Source organism: Lygodium microphyllum, chromosome 24 (assembly GCF_053477565.2).
Source record: "Lygodium microphyllum isolate KBCC chromosome 24, Lygodium_microphyllum_v1.1.10, whole genome shotgun sequence".
Classification (NCBI taxonomy): domain Eukaryota; kingdom Viridiplantae; phylum Streptophyta; class Polypodiopsida; order Schizaeales; family Lygodiaceae; genus Lygodium; species Lygodium microphyllum.
The window spans coordinates 62,188,121-62,211,113 of NC_141158.1; the positions used below are offsets into that span (position 1 = coordinate 62,188,121).

The following is a 22,993-nucleotide window of genomic DNA, read 5'->3' on the forward strand; positions in this document are numbered from 1 at the left end:
AACAGTTCACAAGACAGTTCGAGCAGGCTATTTACAGATAGTGGAGGCCAAGGCTTGAGAAGGGAAGAAAAGACCTTGCGCTAGTCTGACGAGAGGTCTCAAACATATCAAACGACTGTTCACAAATAGACGAGAGCAAGGCTCAAACAGGGCAAAAGAGACCCTGCACTAGTCTGACGAAGGTGTCAGGCAGCGCAGGAGGCAGGCGATATGCCGCTCGAGCTCCATAACGTGGAGCTTCTAATCAGCCAAGCTATCAAGGAGGCAAAGAAAGATTTCAAGAAGGATGCAGATAATTCCTTGAACCAAGAAACCCGCCGGCTCCATGAGAGGATCCGGCGACTAGAGGAGATGGTGAAGACACTCACGGAAGAGAAGAGGGATCTCAAAATCGACATGGACAAGCTACAAACAGAAGTGTCACATCTACGGGAGGCAAGAGAGGACACGGATTTCAAAGCGGACCTCCGAGAGGCTATCACGAAGGAATGCCGAGAGGACCTCCAGGTATGCATTAAAATCGAAGTTGAGGCTTCGAGAGAGGGATGGGAGGAAAAAATCAAAGCAAACATGAAGGAAGAATTAGAAGGGAATAAGGAGGGGTGGATTGAGGTAGTGAAGAAGAACATTAAGAAGGAGATCAGAAAGAAAATAAAGAGGAGGTAGTCCGGGTTCAGGAGACCTTAGAGGAGGAGAGGCTCAGGAACGCGCGTAGATTGAACGTGCATATTACCGGGCTCCCCGAAGGGGCCTCTCCGGAGGAGGATACACGCGGGCTATGCACCCGACTAGGGTACACGAGCATGCCCTTTACTCAGGCATGGCATGCAGGACGAGATACTACCAAGGTCAGAGCTCTGATATTACATATGAGCACACCGGAGGACAGAGCTGCTTTCTTTCGGAAGCGGATTTTGCTCCGAGGGATGACTGGGGCTCCCATCTTCATGGATGAGGACCTGACTCAGATGCAGATTGCACACAGACGAGCATGCATGCCACAGATACTCCAAGCACATAGAGAAGGCCGTAAGGCCTTCTATCGAGATGGCCGGATTTTTATAGATGGACGCCCCACCAAATAGGGGGGCATGGCCTATGAGATGAGGCAGAGGACTGTACAGGAGATCCCGATATGTGTGGCAGTTTGGAACTGCAACGGCTCCCTATGGTCACGATCGGATAGACTTGAGGAGATTTTACCCGACCATGATGTTATATGCCTCACAGAGACACATGAGAGCCCAGAGAGAGGGCTTCCACGCATTACAGGATTTGAGTGGGTATCTACATACCGGGCTACTACTAGGCAGAGTACATCTAGGGGCTCAGGAGGGGTGGCAGTTCTATTCCGTCAGGGGATATAGAGACATATCCAGTTAGTGAGATGAGATGAGGAGGCCAGTTACATATGGATTAGAGTGCAGATATCAGATGAGAGATGGATCTATATGGCAGTATGCTATTTTTCACCACGAGGGTCTAGATATGCTACTATGCAAGGTGATATTCAGGCTAGATATTCCCCCTCCCCTTATTCACAGCTCTCAGAGGACATTATTTTGTATTCTAGTTTGGGTGAGGTCTTCCTCATGGGGGACTTCAACGGGCATACACAGAGCTGACAGTGTGAGAGTTTTGATATGGAGCAACCAGAGATCATGAGAGCATTAGACCCTGAGGAGTTGGGGATCAGTCGGGAGTCAGCAGATACTGGGCCAGACACCACAGGGTATGGAGGGCATTTACTTGAGCTTGGTAGTAGACATCATCTCGTTATTTATAATGGGATGGCATGATGGCCATATTCAGGAGGTCTTACATGCTTCCCACATGGGGGGGGAGGGGGGGAGAGTACTGTAGATTATCTACTCGGACCGATCGATGGGATGCATACTATCGAGTCCTTCGGCCTTGGGAGACTTCCACTCGGTGCCGGTCACACCTTTCTCAGTTTCTCACTCCTCACCTCATTACCATCACCACCTGCAGATATCATACCCCACATGCATACTACCATACACTTCACTCATGAGCTCTCACATGTTTACTCACAGCATCTGGAGGAGCACATCACGTCACTTGATCCATACGCACCCCTTGATACACTGACCACTGATATCACACGCATTCTACATGATTCTGCTACACTCAATTTTCCACATCACACATACACGCACCCCCCTCGGATTGGTACCATGCCACAGAATAGGTGGTATGATGATGAGTGCAGAGATCTACGTTGATAGCTACGTGATTTGGAGGCCAGAGGAGAGATCACACACAGACAGGTGCAGAGATGCATGCACCACTTGACCCGCCGTAAAAAGCGGGAATGGGAGGAGGAGAGATATTGGGATATATACCACCTTCTTATGAGCAGAGATTGTGCAGAGGCATGGAGGCAGATTAGAGAACCACACTCACCCACACCGATACATGACCCTACAGTATGGCATGGATACGCACAAAGTTTATATCATGTACCCGCACAGCCGCTGATACCCACACCATGTACACCGAGACTGGGTATTTCATCATTTTTCACCACTAGTATGGTGAAACATGCTATCTCACGGTTACAGCATGGCCGCGCTCGAGACCAGTTTGATCTTCAAGCAGAGCATATTATATATGGCAGAGACACATTGGCTCCACTCATTGCTCACCTCTTCAACCGTGCATTGTCTGAGGGGTTCCCTGACTCGTGGACAGAGCACACCATTGTACCTATCCACAAGTCAGGGGATCCTATGGATCCTAAAACGTATAGGACCATCATGATTGGGCCAGTTTTGGCCAAACTTTATGGCACGGTGATGGAAGAGGAGCTCAGCACACTGGCAGAGAGAGAGTGCATGCACGCACCCGAACAGGCAGGGTTCAGATGGGCATTTTCTACCATAGACCACATCTTCACTCTCCATTGTCTGGTCGACCAGACATGAGTGAAGAAATAGAGATTGTATTGTTGCTTTGTGGATTTCCGCAAAGCCTTTGACACGGTTTCGAGAGAGAGGCTTTTTAGACGCCTACTTGATCTGGGGGTGGATAATGACATGATGTGGGTATTTATGCACTATATGAGCAGGTTACTGGCAGAGTCAGATGTCCGGGAGGTATATCAAATCCCCTTCTGAGCACCATTGGTGTGAAACAAGGATGCCCACTCTCACCGACTCTATTTGGGCTATACATTGATGAGATAGCAGAGTTTATTCAATAGCGAGCCGGTGGAGGTATAGATCTCAGTGGAGCCACAGTTCATATCTTACTATATGCAGATGACATTGTGTTGGTCTCAGATTCAGCTCAGGGATTACAGCAGCATTTATTAGCATTGGATGATTTTTGCATACAGAGAGGCATGACAGTGAACCTTGGTAAAACCAAGGTTCTTATATTCCATACATCAGCTCAGATACGCAGACAGAGTATTTTCATGGCAGTAGGAGGGAGTATTGAGGTCACTGGATCATATGTATATTTGGGAGTCACCTTTACAGCAGCTTCAGGGATTTTCTCGATGACACAGGCAGCTCGTGACCGCCTCACTAGAGGATACTCAGCATTGGCTCTTATGGAGCGACAGTGTCATCAGGCACATTTCCAAGAGCCCCGCACCAAGGGGTGGCTCTTTGATACTCTAGTCACTCCAGCACTGATTTATGGAGCAGCTATATGGGGGCCAGGCCTTGCCGATTATGTATGGACATTGATGGAGAGACCTCAGGTGATCATGATATCTAGATTGATTCGCAGCAAGGCCTCAGTCCCACATGACATTGTGCGAGCAGAGCTTGCCACACTGCCCATGCTAGTCGAGGCATTATTTCAGACAGTCTGCTTCCTACACAGATTTCAGGATATGGACAGAGATCGCATTGCATACAGAGCATATATGGCATCTCAGGAGATGGCTCGAGCGGGGGATACCACATCATGGTATGCACAGACTAGAGCTTGGTTTGACAGACATGGGCTGGACATTGATAGACTCCCACCTCTTCTATATGATACTCAGGTTCCCACTTACACCCTCTCTCTCTCTGAGAGGAACAGTCATCAGACAGGAGATATGGCATATTTATATACAGAGGACATGGGTCAGCCCTGCACAGCCACTGCCATCGAAGATGGCACATTATTATACACAGTTCTTGAGCATATCAGAGCAGGGATTCATAGAGATTCCAAGATATATGCAGATCTATATGCCACATCGATTGAGAGTTCTTATTGGACAGCTCAGGGTATCATGCCATCAGCTTATGATTGAGAGTGGCAGAGCCAGTGGCATCCCACGGGAGGAGAGGATATGCCCCCTTTGCAGATCAGAGGTGGAGAGTGAGGAGCATTTTGTTCTCAGATGCCCGGCATACTCAGAGTTGAGATCTAGATACACATTGAGCAGCTCACTTCAGGGATGTATGACTGATATGGATCAGAGATCATTTGGCCGTTTTCTGGGAGAGGCATGGCACATCAGAGAGCAGAGCACATAGCGGGTCCCAGTCAGAGAGGGGCCCACCCAGACGACTATTACACAGTTCTTTCATATAGACAGAGTGAGAGCTACTGTACCAGCCTCCATCCAGACCTCTGGGCTCACACTACAGCAGGCTGAGGACCAGCATACCCGACGTCGCATGAGGATCCGTGGGTTTCGGACCCCACAACCACACCGACAGGAGATCCGGAGGATTCTTGATCTACATCGACAGCAGACTAAGATTCGACGACACTCGACACATTGGATCTCAGACCTCCAGTTTTCTCTTTCTCCACCACCGATGTACCACATCCTGCATCCAGGAGGGATCACCTGCTATTAGCGACTTCGACGACTGCTACTACATCCCAGGATAGTATATCTCCCTGCATCTGTTACATATACACATCACACCACTTTATCACAGCCAACAATTGTTCCCCTATCACAGCCGACATTTGTTCCCCTTTTGTAGCCATTATCTGGAGTACCAGACCTACATATGCACATACACATACACGACACCTATCACACTCACAGCACCGTATTTTTAGTTTCCAGTTTTTAGCTTTTCATTCAGCACTTTTATTTTGGATAGCTGGACCTCATCAGTTGTATCACAGTTTGTCTCATAGGCCAGTTTTGGTCTTTAGAATACGTTAATATAACTTTCTTTCTTTTCTTTCTTTCTTTCTCTCTCTCTCTCAAGATCTCCTTAATCTCTCAAATGTGAAGTGAGGTCTTCCTTGCTACTCCTGGCCTCTTATTGCCCTACCCTAGGTCTGCATCCACCTTAGTCTTGCTCCTCTTACCATCATTTAACCAAAGATTTCATTTTTTGCCCTTCTTTTCCCTATTTTAGCCTGTTATAGAGCAGCAAAAATCCTACTTTGTGCTCACACTATTTTGCCCCTATTCTACCTAAATACAAATAAAAATCACAAAGAAAAGACTTACACTACTCCAACCTGCTTTTCCAAATCCAAAAAACCAAAAAACTACTTGCTAAGGAGGTTGAATACCTCTTCAAACTCCCTCACTTCCTATCTATCTACCTCAAGCACGGGTTTGGGGAAAACCCTACTTCAATGCTTGATTTGAAGTGCGCAAGCACTCAAGGCTTGAATTCATTGATCTCGACAATGGAACCAAAATGTAGAGACAAACCGCCAAGACCCATGGACCGCTTATTATTCAAGTGTTTTAAGCCGAGTACTAATGGCTACCTCTCACATAGCCGATGCATTATCTCTCTTTACAAGTGTACTGAGCTTACCTCCATGCCCGATTGAGTTTCCTCATCTCCCGAGCACTCCGGTAGCTCCATGATCCAAGTGCAAGCTTCAATCCTCAAGCTCCACGCTCCAAGCTCCATTGCCGTGAGCGAGACAAGAGGAGAGGAGAAAAGAAGAGGAGAGAAGAGAAGAGAAGAGGAGAGAAGAGAAGAGAAGAGAAGAAGAGAAGAAGAGAGGAGAAGATGGAGAGCTTCTCCACCACAGTTCCTGACCCTCACAATCTTACTCCCTCACATTCTCACACTCCCTCTCAAGCACAAGCTCAAGCAAGCAAGCAAGAAGAAGAGAGAGAAGAAGAGAGCTACCTTTGGCCACACACAAGAATGAGCTTCTCATTCACTTTTCAACTTTATATACAAAACCCTAAATCCCTTTTGGACAATCATCCCCTTATCCCCTTTTTTACATGGCTGACCATGCCCTAGACCCTTTTTCCCATTGTCCTCCTATCTTCTTAGCTTCCTTCCTATTGCCCATCTACCTTTACAATTTGCACGGGGTGAGAGCCCGGCGCTCTTAAAATAAATCATGGTGCGCCTAGCACTCTTTTACAAAGGTATTGACTTGCACTTTTTCTTGTGCACCTTTCTCCTCGATTTAGGACTTTTCTGCACTTCTTATGTTTCCATATTTTTCTTGGCACGCCTTTGTTTTTCGTTTCACTTTTGCCTTGGCCTTGTCTTCTGCTTTAGATTTTCCGGATTTTCCACCTTGTTCGTCTGAGGGTTAACACATTCTCTCTCTCAATTATGCAATGAGATAGTCAAGAATAATCATTCATAACCTTCCTTAGGTCGTGGATACCCCTCCTAAGAGGTATGTCTAGTATGAAAGGTCACTAGAACCACTACAGTGTCCCTTGAGAGCTCACTCTTGTCATTGTCACTTCACTCCTTACTTCAAGTCTTCAGCAGCTATTTCTTTCACTCATTCAAGATAATTTGAGATTATATTAATCTCTTTCCATAGTGAAAAAACTTTCCCAAGCTACACATTCATTCCACATCACACTTACAGAGGCATAGATAACAAAGCAGAACAAAGACAAAGGCTCTCCAGACGATCAACAGAGGGTCAACAAAAAGCAACATGAAGTCTTTAGCTCACTTAATTCATTCCAAAACATCAAGAATCAATCAATAAGCTTCCAAATACTCTCAAAATCCATCAATCATTATTCCAACCCCTTCTATAGAAGGAAAACAGAGTAAAACTGAAGGTCAACAAACTCAAACAAGCACAATCAAACACTAACACTGGACATCAACAAAGTATGTCAAAACATCATATCTCCATTATAAAACATCATGAGCTTTCAAAACATAATAAACATAACCCCAAAAACTCCCAAACACTTACAAAACAACTAACATCATACAAATTCCTTCAAAAATCAACCACTGAGTCCATGAAAACAACAAAAATCAACCAAAAAATCAAATCATTTCAACCCTCTACATATCCCCACACTTAATCCAAGAAGCATCCTCGCAACCTAGGAAAAAGATAATATAAGTTCAAAGTATAGCTCATCTCAATCTTCTTTAGCACCTTCAATAACACCATCCAATCAAGACCCCAACTCATAACCTGTATCTAATAAAGAATTGCAACAAAATGAAAACACCTTTATCCATTATCACAACTTTGAAATATAAAAGCATAACAAAATTTTACAAGGATATAAAAGGTTTGTTATATTCTGCCATAAGCATCCGTCCCCGTAGATAAAATCTCAAAACAACATTAGTCATCTTCTCAATCAGCTTCATCTTCATCTTCAAATTCATGCAAGAGGGATAAAACACCATATATACACCATAAAACATATACACAATGCTCGTGGACACAAGACAATGTAGTAAAAATGGCACATGCTTCCAAAAACTAAAGAGCAAGGAGAAAATTTTCCATTAAAAAGGATTAGTACATCCAAGAGAGTGTCAACACGCTATGTAGGATGATGATATTTTTTCTTAAAATTCATACTCATCTTGAGACGTCTCAGACTCTTGGTCTCATCCACAAAATGTAGAGGCACATTCTGAAGTAATTGTAAGCAACACATCCTTTCCAAGAGGATAATGAACCTAGTAGGAAAAGCTTGTGCAAAACAATACAGAACATCCATCTGAGCAATAGTCACATCCTCATTTGGATTAATCATCAAGTTTGGAATACTCTTTCCAGTATTTAGGTGAGATTGTTGATGCATAAAAGCAAGATGATAGCAAAAATGAGATACCAAGCATACCGAAATATCCTCAGAAGAAGCATGTGCTTTAGCAAATTGAAGATAAGAAGTGGAACATTGCGCTGAAGTGTCCCAAGAACCAAGAATGATAGGCCAATTAAACACTAGTCCTATCAAAGAATCATTCAATGTCCACTACTGTTGACGGAGGATATCACTATTATACCTAGGAGTATACATAACTGATTGGGGAGGAAGATCAATATAATTTGAAGGAGACGGTAGAGGAATAATAGGAGAATAATGAAGAGGGGGGTAGGATAAATCATAGAACGAAGATATTTGAAGAGATACTGAGGGTGGGAAAGAAGGAAAAGACAGTAGAAAATTTTGAAGGGATTCTGTTGGAAAAACAAAAGGAATAGGTTGAACAACAAAAGTAGATTCAATAGGAGTAGGCGAGGATATAGGATTAGCAAACAAAGGGCAAGCAGTAAAAATTGGAATATGAGGGGGAATTGCAAGGGTAAAAGATAAAACAGGGATACTATCTAGAGTAGATTGGAGAATAGCAATATACAATGGTAGTCGATAGGAGATTAAGAAATAAGATATCATGAGGATCATAAGGATAAATGGAACAACGTAAATCAAAAGCTGAAAAGAAATCCTCATTGAATAAAGGGTTGTTAGCAATATGATTTAACAATTGGAAACTCAAGGGTTGAATATTAGACTTGTAAAATACACTCCGTCGCGACGACGAGGCTCCATAACATCATCCTCCAAAGGAGGATGCCAAGCATAGCCTTTACACCACAATGTCTGCTAATGATAATTCTTTAGGCCATCAACCAAATTCATTTCTGCTAAATGGACATACATGACTGCAAAATCACATCTCCTACATAAAAGTTCATGTCCTCCTCATCAGGGATGTGCAAATCGCCTCAGAGATACATAAAATATAATAATTGAGCTTCATGAGAGATAAAGTTTCATCAACAAATTTGTCAAATACTGCTTTAAGAAAATATGTTGACCACATATTCTGCCACCCATCCTTTGGAAGTTCTAAATTCACATTACTCAAGGAGATATACAATGCAAAGCGCTACTACTGATACTAAATCCAAAAGGGTGATGAAGGTGACACCAACTCAGCATAATGGATGAAATCCTCATGGACACAATTCATGCGCTCCTGAAGGCGTTCTACCTTGGCAGAAAATTCATCACATAAAGCCTTTTGTTGCAAATGGTCTAGTCCTTCTTTAGACAACAAAGAAGACATGATGGGGGTTGGAGGAGGAAGATAAATAATGGCAACTTTCTGATTAAGTTCATCAAAAAAGTTCTTGTGTGACTATATAGTCTCTTGAGAATGCTACAACTGGCCCTCACAAATACCAAGCTTGCGAGCTGATTCAATCATTTCCTCAAGGGCGACATCCTTCTCTTTGGTTAAGGGCACATTTTCTTTCTCTAAAGTAGCAATCTTAGCTTCTAATTCTTTAATCGTGACTTACTGTGAATCCATCAAAACCATACCTGCAGTCATTTGGGTATGGATATCTCTCAAAGCAGTCTTTTTTGAAGCTAAATCTACAAGTGCTTTACTAAGCTGACTAGTCAAAGAATCCACCTTGTCTTGCAATGAAGTATACACTCCCATATAAATGGTTTGAAGACATGAAGTCATGGAAGTCTCCAAAGCATTCTGAACATCAAACACTAGTTGTGACAGCATAGATCCAGAGAGGACTGTTTGTGATGAAGAAGGAATTTGTGGATCCAATTGACCTTCCCTTTGTGTAGCAAAAATATTTGTGCATGACAAGAACAAGTGAAGGGAGCTACCAAACACCTTAGGGATGAGAATCTATACCGCAGGGGTTGGAATAGGTAGAGGATCAGAAGGCCCCTGTGTGCAGCACTTCTTTCAAATGATTTTGGTAGGGGGTTCATTTGCTAGATCTTAATTAACTTCCATAGGAGGAGAAGGAATAGGTAAAGGAGATTTCTATGGAATGAGAACAAGATCAGGAAACACTAGAATGCCACTTGGGGGAGGTGCCAACTAAATGATTTTCTATAGAAAAACTCCATAGGACACATTATTGTTTGAGTTGACCTTTTGTGACTCACTAAAAATATTGATCCATTTTGGCCAATATAAAGGTTTTCCAATTAAGTTTAACCACTTCCAGGATCCTGACAGAGAAGAGTTCTCTAGACAAACACTTTGAAGCAAGCTTATCTTACATAAATCTGTCTTGGAGAAATTGGCATAATTGCTTCCATAAACGAGAGGTAATATGTGCCACTAATACTCTTGAACTAGTGATAACTTTACCAAAGGAGTAGAGGCTTCCTTCTTCAACAAGGCAAGGATATTTGTAGTGGATAATAATTAATTGCAACTAGGCATAGGGAAAGCTGCAAAAGGCAGGAATAAGGCCTCTTTGACAATAACAGGGGATAGAAAAAATGGATGAGGCCATAAACCAAGCCTAATTGCTTCTTGTAAGTCTCCACGAAAGAATGAAAAATCTTTGCATCCACTGCAGGGAACTTCAAGGCCACAAAAAGATGAAGGCCAACCATTTAAATACATTCAACATCCAAGACAAGAGAATAGTCATGAACCGGTAATAATGGTACATGCTGGATAACAAGTGGGGAAGTGGAAGAAGATGCCATTTAGACCACACCAGAGTATCCACACACACACACACACACACACACAAATCCAGAAAAATGAGAAATGATTCCTGCAAAACCCACACATTGTCAAGATTGTGGGAGAGAAGGAAGGAGTCTCACTTGTAGCTTTCTTGCTTGCACAATGGGGGAATACACACAAGGGTGGAGGCTGAAAATAGTTTTCCTCTTCTTAGTTGTGTAAGCCAAAATAACTCAATTACAAAGAAATAGAAGAACTATACGGGTCTCAAACCAAACTCAACTAACTAAGGTGGCATACTAACTGAGCCACGAACTAGAGTAGATAAGGATAGCTATCATGTAGCTATTATTCATGGGTGGTGTACCAACCGTGTCTGCAACTGACAAGTCGGTGATATAAATACACAACGGTCACCCTGGCGTATCACGAGTGGAGCTCGATATCTCAACACTCCCCCTTGAGCTCAATCCCAATTCCTGCACACCAAGCAGGTCTCTGAACTTGCGCAACTTCTCTGTTCCCAATGCCTTCGTGAATATGTCAGCTACCTGATCCTCTGTGCTGACATAAACTAGATCAATAAGACCTAGTAAAACCCTCTCTCACACATAGTGATAATGCACCTCAATGTGCTTAGTTCTAGCATGATAGACTGGGTTATTTGCCAAGTGTATACTACTCATGTTGTCACAATAAATGACAACTGGCCCATCTGTAGACTAATGCATATCATAAAATAGCTTATGCAACCAAGCTACCTCACATGCAGCCATTGCTGCACCCCTATACTCAGCCTCTGTGCTCGACAAGGCAACTGTAGGCTGTTTCTTGCTGCTCCAAGTGACTGCAGCACTCCCAAAAGAGAACACATATCCACTGGTAGATCTTCTATCAGAAATACTACCAGCCCAATCAGCATCACTGTATCCATGCAACTGTATCTGAACCCCAGTCTCATAAAATAATCCATACTGCAATGTGGACTTCACATACCTGAGTATGCATCTAGCCGCATCCAAATGAGGTTTCCTTGGAGCCTGCATAAAATGACTTACCAATCCAACAGCATAGCTCAAATCTGGCCTGGTAATAGTCATATAAATCAAACTTCCTACTATGCGTCTGTACATAGTAGGGTCTTCTAGAAGCCCACCTGCATCTGTGCTCAGCTTCACATTCTGCTCCAAAGGAACTGAAATAGGCTTACAGCCTCTCATTCCATATTTGGACAGCATGTCCAATCCATACTGCCTCTGCAAGAGCTGTATCCCACTTGGTGATCTAATCACCTCAATGCCCAAGAAATAACGCAACTCTCCCAAATCCTTCATCTCAAACTTCTGCTTCAATAGCATTTTCACATGAAGGATATCTTCATCACTGTCACCTGTCATAATCAAATCATCAACATAAATGACCAGTAGCATAATACCTTTCTCTGTTTTTCTCACATAAAGTGAGAAATCTGCCTTGGAAATCTGAAAGCCAATAGTGACAAGATACTGTCCTATCTTGTCATACCATGCTCTAGGTGCTTGCTTTAAGCCATACAAGGCTTTCTTCAACCTGCAAACAAACTCAGGATAAACAGCATGCACATAACCTGGTGCTGCTCCATATAGACCTCTTCTTGCAAATCACCATGCAAGAAGGCATTCTTTACATCCATCTGATGTGAAGACCATCCCTTTGATGCAGCCATAGCAATGACTGCTCTTACAGTTGTCATCCTTGCAACCGGACTGAATGTTTCTTCATAGTCAATGCCATATGTTTGTGCATACCCCTTGACTACTAATCTTGCCTTGTATATGTTCACAGAACCATCTGCATTGTGCTTCACCTTATAAACCCACTTACAACCAATTGCATTTTTACCTTTAGGCAAAGGTACCAATTCCCATGTAGCATTTGCTTCCAAGGCATCCATTTCTTCATCCATGGCTTTCTCCCATTTTTCTTTTCCAATGGCTTGCTCAAAAGAAGTGGGTTCTGGTTCATGTATCACTTTGACCATATATGCATAGTGAATGGCTGTAAATCCATTGTATTTCAGCCTATCCACAGGATACCTAGCTCTCGTAGACCTGCGCAAAGTAGGTTCACTCCGAGGTGCTCTCAAAACATCCCTGGTCTTCCTTACTCCAGGTGTAACAATAGAACGAATACCCAACTCATCATCAATGCTCTATTCTGAGCCACTCAATTCACCATCCACATAAGAGTGACCTGCATTCACATGAAGCATGGGCTGATCAACCTTCTCTTTTCCTTTTCATGATACCTGCATACCACTATCTGCATTGCTTTGAGAAGATTCTCCTGATCTCAATCTGCCTGTCCATGGCGAAGAATGTGAACCACTGCTAGAGGACGCTCCAGGTCCACTAATATTTTGTGACTGCTGCTGTGAATTCTGTGCAGCATTACCATTTTGTGCATCTACATCATCAATCACATTTACTAGTTTATACCAGCTACTCATCTCATCAAAAACAACATCTCTGCTCACTGTAAACTTACGACTAGAAGGGTTATAGCATCTATACCCTTTTTGCTACAGAGAGTAACCAATAAAGATGCACTTCTCAGCTTTTGGATCCAACTTGGATCTCAACTCATCTGGCACATGTACATAGGCAATGCAACCAAAAATTTTCAAATGAGAAATATCTGGTTTCCTACCAGTATACCTCTCCTCTGGAGTCATCCCATGTATTGCTGTAGTGGGAGTCATGTTCATTATGTAGACTGCTGTAGCAACTGCTTCAGCCCAATAAAAATCTGGCAAGTCTTTTTCATTGAGCATGGCACGAGATACCTCTCCAATATGCCTATTTTTCCTTTCTGCAATTCCATTTTGTTGTGGGGTATGACTGCATGAATATTGCTGCTTTATGCCATGCTCCTGCAGGAACCTTGCAAACTCATTTGAGAGGTACTCTCCCCCTCCATCTGACCTTAGGCATTTTATTTGTAGGCCTGTTTCTTTTTCAACCATAGCTTTAAGAGTTTTGAAATGCCCAAACACTTCACTTTTCTTTTTCATAAAATACACCCAAACTTTTTTGCTATAGTCATCAATAAAAGTGACAAAATAATGACAGCCTCCAAGGGATGCAACTTTAGTAGTCCACACATCAGAGTGGATTAATTCCAACGGCTTCTTACTCTCTTGAACATGTCTAGGAAATGGTTTCCTTGCCTGCTTTCCAAACTGACAGGCTTCACATACCTTATGCATTTCTGCAACCTTGAATTTGGGCAATCCTGCAACAATATTTTGGGCCTGCATTGATTTAAGTCGCTGTACATTGACATGACCAATGCGTTTATGCCAGATATCAATATCTGCAACTACACCGGTCCCATGTGCAAACATTGCTGCACTCAATTCAGGCATGTCTGCATCCAACGTAAACATTCTGCCCTTCTTCTTTTCTTTTACTATCAAGCGACCTTTATTTTTTATATCTTCAACAAAGCATCCATGAGGATTAAATCTGACCTACAAGCCCTGCTCAACCATTTGACCAACAGAAACCAGATTCTTGGTGATATTCGGGACATGAAATACATCAGACAGGTATTTCTTTTTCCCATCCTACATAGACAAAGGAATTTTTCCAATCTGCACAATAGGATGTGCAGTATCATCACCAGTCTCCACAAATCCTGGTTTTTCCATTTTCCTTGCATCCTCCATCCATTCTGCATGACCTGTCATGTGGTTTGATGTACCTGAGTCAACATACCATACATCATTGCTTTCTTCTGCACTTGTCACAGAATTGTTCATGTGCTGCACCATAAACAAATGCTCATTTCTGTCATCACCCTGTCTACTAGAAGATGCATAATTCCCTTGTTGCAGTTTTCCATTCATGATGTCATTCTGCTTTTTATAGCAGTCTTTAGCCATATGACCCATTTTACCACAGTAGTAGCATTCAACATTACTGTTTGCATTTTGGCCTCTTTGCCATCCACCACGACCTCTTTGGCTCCCCCTACCTCTAGAGTTACCACGTCCTCCTCCATAGGACTGGTTTTCTTGAGTTTGTTGCATATTCTGATTTCTACCACGGCCCCCATATCGGCCTCCTCTACCTCTGCCTCTACCTCTTCCAGCATTTGAGTAGAAGATAGCTTCTTTTGAAGTTCCTCTTGAAGAATATGCACCACCATTTCTCTGCTCCTCAGAAATTAGAAGAGCAATCAACTCCTCAAAATCAAGAAATCTTTCACGAATGGAAATGGATGTTCGGAACTGTGCATAATCCTTTCCTAGACCATTCAAGGTCACAGAAACTAAATCATCATCTTCCACTGGCGACCCAATGGAAGCAAGTGCATCTGCAATCTTCTTCACCTTCATGTGGTAGTCATTGATGCTCATACTTTCTCTTTGCACATTATGCAACTCTTGCTTTTGCTGCATTTTCCTGGCTTGCGTATTTGTGCTATACATTTTTGACAAAGTATCCCATGCCTCCTTTGGCGTACTTGCATCTTGAATATGCACAATCATAGAGTCTGAAATGCTGATAGACAGCCAGTACATAACTTTCCTGGCTCTCTCATGCCATGCTTTAAATGCCTTTATTTGTTGTTGATTGGGAACATCAGGAAGAACTAGTTCTTCTTCATTTCCTGCAACAAATTCCCAATATCCTTTTCCCATAAGGAAATTCCTCATTCTAAACTTCCTTTCTTGGAAGTTGTTCTTGTCAAGCTTTTTAGTGACAATCTGTGAAAGAGAATCAGATGCCATTACAGAAGACTACAAAAAATTCTGTCACTGCAAAAAACACAGCTTCACCCTCACAAGGAAAAATCTGCAAAACTGGCGAAAGTGGTATTTGACCACACAGTCACTTCCTAGTGACGATTTTGCATCAACAGGCAACAGGGATGATTTTGTAACTCCCAATGTCTCTACGCACAAGCATACGATGCAATTTCTACATTAACTTTTCACCGACTTGTAGAACAGTGGCTGCACAACATAAAACTGGGCCTTTTCCTGAGTGCGTGCAGAAAATTTCCGCCTCCAAAACATGCCCCGAAATGGCCTCAAATCAAAAAAAGAAGGTCGTCAAGGGCTAAAGCCCTATCCCGCAGCATATATTGCCCTCTTGCTTCACCGCGAAAGGCGTCTCAACCTGAGACAATGCACTCCTGCACTTTCCGGCTGTGCTACCTATAGAGATCTGCTCCCAAAACAGAAAATGAAAGCAACACTGCTCCTCTTACCAGAACACCGTGAGCTTGGCTTGCTTTCTTGAGCTCCTTACCACGAACAAGGCTCTGATACCATGTCAAGATTGTGGGAGAGAAGGAAGGAGTCTCACTTGTAGCTTTCTTGCTTTCACAATGGGGGAATACACACAAGGGTGGAGGCTGAAAACAGTTTTCCTCTTCTTAGTTGTGTAAGCCAAAAGAACTCAATTACAAAGAAATAGAAGAACCCTATATATGGGTCTCAAACCAAACTCAACTAACTAAGGTGGCATACTAACTGAGCCACGAACTAGAGTAGATAAGGATAGCTATCATGTAGCTATTATTCATGGGTGGTGTACCAACCGCGTCTGCAACTGACAAGCTGGTGACATAAATACACAACGGTCACCCTGGCGTATCACGAGTGGAGCTCGATATCTCAACACACATAACACCACTAAGATAGAGAATAGGGGAAACAAAAATAGCACATTGACTAAACTAGACCAAACCTCCCCAAGCATTTCACATCCTACAAAAATTTTGACATGACCTACACACATGTGCAATCGAAAGCTTCATGCAATGCATACATTTAGACTCCATGAAAACCCCGTATTCAAACACTCAAAAGAAAATAAAAGTCCACGCAGTACATATCCCAGACACAATACAAAATCAAGACTAAACCATCATAGACTCCGACCATCATTAAATATAGATAGACAATATATTTATTTTCTAACCAATAAAAATCCCAATCCCCATAAAACGTAAGACGTATACCTATGATGCACGGAAGTGGGTGAGTGAAAGCTACACGACTCATTTATTAGATGATCAACTAAGAACGATTCATTATTAAATTCTTCATTTAATACATGGTGAGTCATTTGCATAGCCTAACTCCAACTTATATTGACGTGACTAGACTGGGGGTCTCTACAAATGCAATTCATTTTTAATAAGTTATATGATCTATGTCACCAACATATACATGTGTGACTTTGGGAGGTTCCTTTTATAAATTACAAATCAATTGTGTGTGTAACATGTGTGTGCGTGCACATGTGAATGGATTTTAAGTTACCAAATTAAGTGGGTTATGGTGCAATGTGCTCATGCAACGGGGTGTGTTCCTTTTATAAATTAAAATTAATTTCTTTTTAATTAAAAATTTAATATGTACATTCTATTAATTTTTTGGGTGAAACGGTCTATTACTTTTTAATAACAATTACTTGTGTGTAACGATGCATGTGAAGGAGGAAAAGAGAAAAAACTGGTAGTGTGTGGACACCCACAAGGTTTGTCGTGAAAAACCCCACTTGTAAACAATCCAAATGAAACAGGAAAATGTAATAAAGTAATTTTTCATGCTACCTTAGTCAGGTAATTAGCCTATTTTAAATTGGAGTATAAAAGGCAAGAGCGTGCCAATGTAAATCATCTTTTAATCATTTTCACATCTCCACTTCTTGGAGCTTCAAGGTAATTCCTTCCCCACCATTGTAAGGAGTGAGTTCCTTGCAACATCTGTCATCAATTGATTCTCAAGCTACCATGACTTCAACATCTATTGTAATTCTTGGTTGTAAGACATCTTGAGTTAAGAAGTGGCAAGCTATGGTTCTCAAATTTCTTGTTAGTCTTTATGTAATTTCCATTGAAGAGGCAACCTTCATTTCATTGGTCATATAGTTGGTGAGAAAGGATTTATGGTTGATCCAAAGAAGGTCCAGTGCATCAAGGATTGGCCCATACCACAAAATTCTACTTCATTGTGAGGATTTCTTGGATTATATTCTTTCCATATGAGATTCATCAAGAATTATGCCCATGTAGTAGCTCCTCTCACAGACAGATTGAAAAAGGAAACTTTCTTTTGGGATGCTAACTTAGTTTCAATGGGCTGAAAAGTCTTCTCATCTCATCACCTATCTTTGTGCGCCTTGACTTTTCCAAGGAGTTCACTATATTTGTTGATGCTAGTGGTAGAGGTATTGGGGCTGTTTTATGCCAAGACCATGGTGTTATTTCTTATGAAAGCAAGAAGTTGGATGATAAAGAAATAGAACTCCATCTCTATAAGCAAGAAATGTTAGCTATTCTTCATGCAATCAAGAAGTGGCACCACTACATTTATGGCAGCCATTTTAAGGTAAAGAGCGACCATCGTGTGCTAAAGTATTTCCTCTCTCAACCAAATCTCTCTTTCAAACAAAGACGATGGTTATCTACACTTCAGGGATATGATTTTGAGATTTCTTATACGGCATGCAAGGGTAGTAGATGCCTTATCTAGAATGTGGGCATGTTCCGTTTCTACCATCTCTACCATACATAAATATCGGATCTAGGACATTCAAGAGGAATATCTTTTAGACGAGCACTTTGCCAATATTATAAAGAAATTATAGCAAGACAATGGATCTGGTGCCCCAAGAGGAACACCAAGGAAAATGGAATTCTCTTTCAAGAAAATCTATCTTGTAACATTAACAAGCTTTTATTTCATTCTTTTGATCATCAAAACAAAGAAAACAGCAATTCTCCACGCAACATCATAGTAGATATCTCCCATGGATTTGATAGAATCAACCATATTCTTCAACATCTTCATAAAACCCATCAATATAACAAAGAACACAAAGAAATACCCCATATTTTGAATGGAAATCAATCACATAGTATTCATCTTCAATGTATTCATAGTTTTCTCTCTCAATCTCTCATATACAGTTACACTATTTTGATAGAATTGACTCTATATATATATATATATATATATATATATATATATATATATATATATATATATATATATATATATATATCTATCAATAGTACATCATATCCTCACTAAAATACTCTCATAATAACTCTCAATAATCCTTCTTAGGTCGTGGATGCACCTCCCAAGAGGTATGTCTGATATGAAGAGTCACCAGAGCCACTACAGTGTCTTTTTACAACTCACTACTGTCACTGTCACTTAGTCTTCTCTTCAGTCTTCAGCAGCTGCTTCTTCCACTTGTTTTAGCTCTTTTGAACTTAGATTCATCCTTCCAAAGGTTAGAAAACTTTCCCAAAGTCACACATACATTCTATAGAACACTTACAAAAGGTCTACAGAACAGTTACAGTACAGCACCAGAACAGCTACAATACAATTACAGTACAGAGACAGAGCAGAGACAGAGGCTCTACAGAGGGTTACAGAAGCTCATCAGAACCTCATAACTCATACTCAAACTATTCCATACTATCAAAAACTATTTAATAATCTTTCAAAAGATCTCAATATTCATCAATCATCAATCCATGTTTCATACAGAAGACAATCATAACAAAAGAGAAGCTATACAGAAGGTATACAGAACCAATCAGAAGCTCAACAGAACCTATCAGAACATCATTGAACCTCATATGTCCACTGAGAATCATCATGAACTTCCAAAACATGATCAATATCATCCAAAACACTCTCAAATACTTCCATTAACAATCATACATCACTCTAAATCCATCAAAAATCAATCATTCAGACCTCAAAAACAACAAAATCAGTCAAAATTTAGTCTTTTTCCACTCTCAGCATATCCCCACACTTAGAATGGAAGCATCCTCGCAACCTAAGGAAAATAAGAATATAAGTTCATTAAAGAGCTCTATTTTATCTTCCATTGAATCTTCAATAATCTTGCTAACCCACGACCCCAACTTATTACCTGTATCTAATAGAAAATATTACTAAAGGAAAACTTCCGTTATTCATGAACTCTTTTGATTAATCATTTAAAAATTTATAACAAATTTGTAAAGGATATGAGAGGTTCTCTTCAGCTTTCCACCATAGGCTTTTCATCCACCATCAATAGCTTGAAAAGAGCTCTCGAACAAATTATTCTCAATCAGCACGAACTCATCACATACAATTATTACAACACACACACAAACACTAACACAACCATCTGAATGACACCTTCTGTAAGAAGCTGGGAATAGTTAGAATGCTAATAATATGCCTTGTCACATAGACACTGGTATATAAGGAGAGAAGTAATTTTTCACATCTTTTGACAAATCAATACATTTACAATCTTTCTCTCCCTTCTTGCTCTAAGCTTCCATGGCTTCCTCATATTTCCTGTCTTTCTCTCTCCAATTCTAGTCTTTCTCTCTCCTCATCACTCTTATTCTCTCTCTTCCTGCAGTCTTTCTCTCTCCTCTGCACTCTTTCTCTCTCCTCTTTCTCTCTCCCTGGTTCTCTCTCTGACAAGTGGTATCAGAGCTTCAGTCTTTGATCCATTATTTTCTTCCATTTTCACTCCTATTTTCCTATTTCAAAACCAATTTCAGACAAAAATGGTACAAGACAGTGACTAATGGAGTGCTGCAGGACAACTACAGTTAGCAAATGACTACATCTGGAGATATCCAAGGTCAGATATGGCGGATAAGGGCTTAAATGGTTGGACGTCACTAAATTTTATGCGAATTTGAAGGCTTGATCATTGCTGAGGAGTATTGGCCAGGAAGCAGCCCGAAAAATGCGCCGAAAAATGCGCTGAAATCCCTGCTCAGCCTGCTCCATATCCTCAGTCATTGATCTCAGCTCTTAAAGGACTCATCAAGCACTTGATTGGCAACAATCTTCAGCCTCTGAAGCATCCTGATTAGTCATTCTCTTGCTCAAACCCTAATACACAGCAGGGCAGCCATAGCCACAGACATGGAAGCTCAAATTTCTCAAAATTTTGGACTTCCCCGACCTTCAAGGCTTCTCTAAAGCTGAATACAAGCTGGATAGACTTCAAGATTGAAGACATTGAAGAGATTTTAGCCCGTGCATGTCAATGAAGCTCAAATGGAAGGATTATTTTGGGGCTTTTCATCAAGGAGCTTGAATCTTTGAAGTTCAAGTGTTCAAGCAAGGCTGGAGTATTGATTCCTCAAGGAATTCATCATATTGAAGCATGTATGGACTGATTTCATGGAGATTTCAAGCTTTATGTTGGATTTATGGTGGATTATGAAGAACTCTTGCATCAACGGGGTTGAAGCTGACATCCATCATCATTTTCAAGCTTAATGGAGGTATTTTCTTTTGCTAATCTCTGAAATCTCTCAATAATCCTATTGCTAATGGCCTTTCCACTTGTTGATGAGAGGTTATTGATCAATTAATTCACTGGATTGATCAATAGATCAGAGAATAGTATTAATTTTCTTCAATCTCAGCCTATTTCATTGAATTCCTTTTGACTCAAAACCATTACTCATCATAGGTAACATTTGATCAGCTTGATGCATAACCTTGGTCTGTTTTGTTGAAATTTTTCTCACCCAAGCTGAAATATTGTAAAAGGGTAAGTACTAGCAATCAGTGAGTCACTGAATTGCATGGGTAAACCCTTCTCCCATCTCAAGTTCTCTTATCTCAATCAATTGCATCTCATGAAAGGCTGAATGAATATTTTTGGAATTGCATATCATGCTGATTGCTTAGCACACTAGCCTCTGCCATGTTGATATTCCCACCGAGGAAAAAGGTGGATGCCAGGGGAGATAGTGGGACAAAAGAGAGGTGACCCTCCCTCACTATCAAAGATCCCGAAGGGGTACAACCAACCGACCCGGGGGGAACTTTGCCCACCTCCCGGTGATTCGGAGCCCGTGTAGGGAGCCTGTCCTGCCGTTTTATCCCTCACACAGGTACAGCGAGTGGAGAATTGAAGATTGAAGACTTTCCAACGACTCAAGTACCTACTGGATTAAAACAGGGTAAAACAAGGAATTTACAGGTTACCCACAGGGTATTTATAGGTGGATACAGGTACACCCTTTGTTACTGAAGCACAGGTGCAGGTACTACAAGGTACCCACAGGTCCTATATACCCCTTTTCAGGGTTTGGTAACCATTTGAGGTTACTCTCTTGCATTACAGCGTCAAAACAGGGCACTTACAGGTCTAAACAGGGTGCAGGACTGGACAGTTCAGACTCTGAAATTCAGTTACAAAATTTTATGTCCTAAACCTGTTATAGCGTGCTATAGTTCATCTTGAAGAGGGCATTGTTATCTTCGATTCGCACAAAAAAGTTTTGCAATTGGAGTTTTCTAGCCAAAGTTATAGTCGTTTTACTAACAGGGGGTACTGCAGGACTGCACTAGTATGGCAAGACATAAAGGCAAAAATAAGGTCCAGGAGGATTATGCACAACAAATCAGGGATTCCATGATGGAAAGCACACTTCAAGAGAACCCTGAAGAGCCTCAACAAGGAGAAATTAGTATACTCAATGATACTTTGTGTGCCCATGAACTAAGACATAAGGAACGTCATGAGGCTATTTTGTCAGCAATGGAGCATATGATTTTATCATTTGGTCAAACGAAGTCTATAATGGAGCAAATGATTTTATCTCATGGTCAAACGAAGTCTACCGTTGATAAGTTGATGGAATCAACTACCCAAACCAAGGCTTCCATTGATAAATTAGTAGAATCCAATGCTCAACTTATGGCAAAATTTTCTCAATTAATGCCGTCGCAAACGGGATCAAAAGAAGCCAACGAGAAGGCTTGTTCAAACAGTGACCCTTCAGTCCCACTTCAGCCATCCAACCAAAATGGTTATGGAGATGGGATCATAGGAAGAAGAGGCATATCAAATAGTCAATATGAAGTAGGAGAAGCTTCACAAAGGTATGATGACTATTTGGGCAGTTTGAATGGAGCCAATACTCAAACTTTTGGACTGCATACTCAGAATTCTAGGGGTGCCTTACCAACAAGAAGATTACATGGTAATTCTCAGCCACCTGTTGGAAGATTTCAGTCTCAATTTGGGGGTTTTGTACTTAGAAATCCCCATCAACCAGTTTTGGGACAGCAACCCTTTCATGATAGAGAATTCAAGGACAAAATTGTTTTATCCAAATTCAATGGCCAGTCATCTTCACCATCAGAATTAGAGGAATGGACCTCTAAGATGGAGTCTTATTTCGACATATTTCCTAAAACTGATGATATGAAGATACACTTTGCCTCCCTGCACTTAGAAGGATTTGCCCACACTTGGTGGAGGTAT

The 22,993-nt window shown here is 41.3% G+C and overlaps 1 pseudogene; it reads left to right on the forward strand.

Moving 5' to 3' along the window:
- The first annotated feature begins 1,790 nt into the window (after positions 1 to 1,790).
- The window catches only part of LOC148015161 (uncharacterized), a 77,947-nt pseudogene continuing 56,744 nt past the window's right edge, over positions 1,791 to 22,993 (forward strand).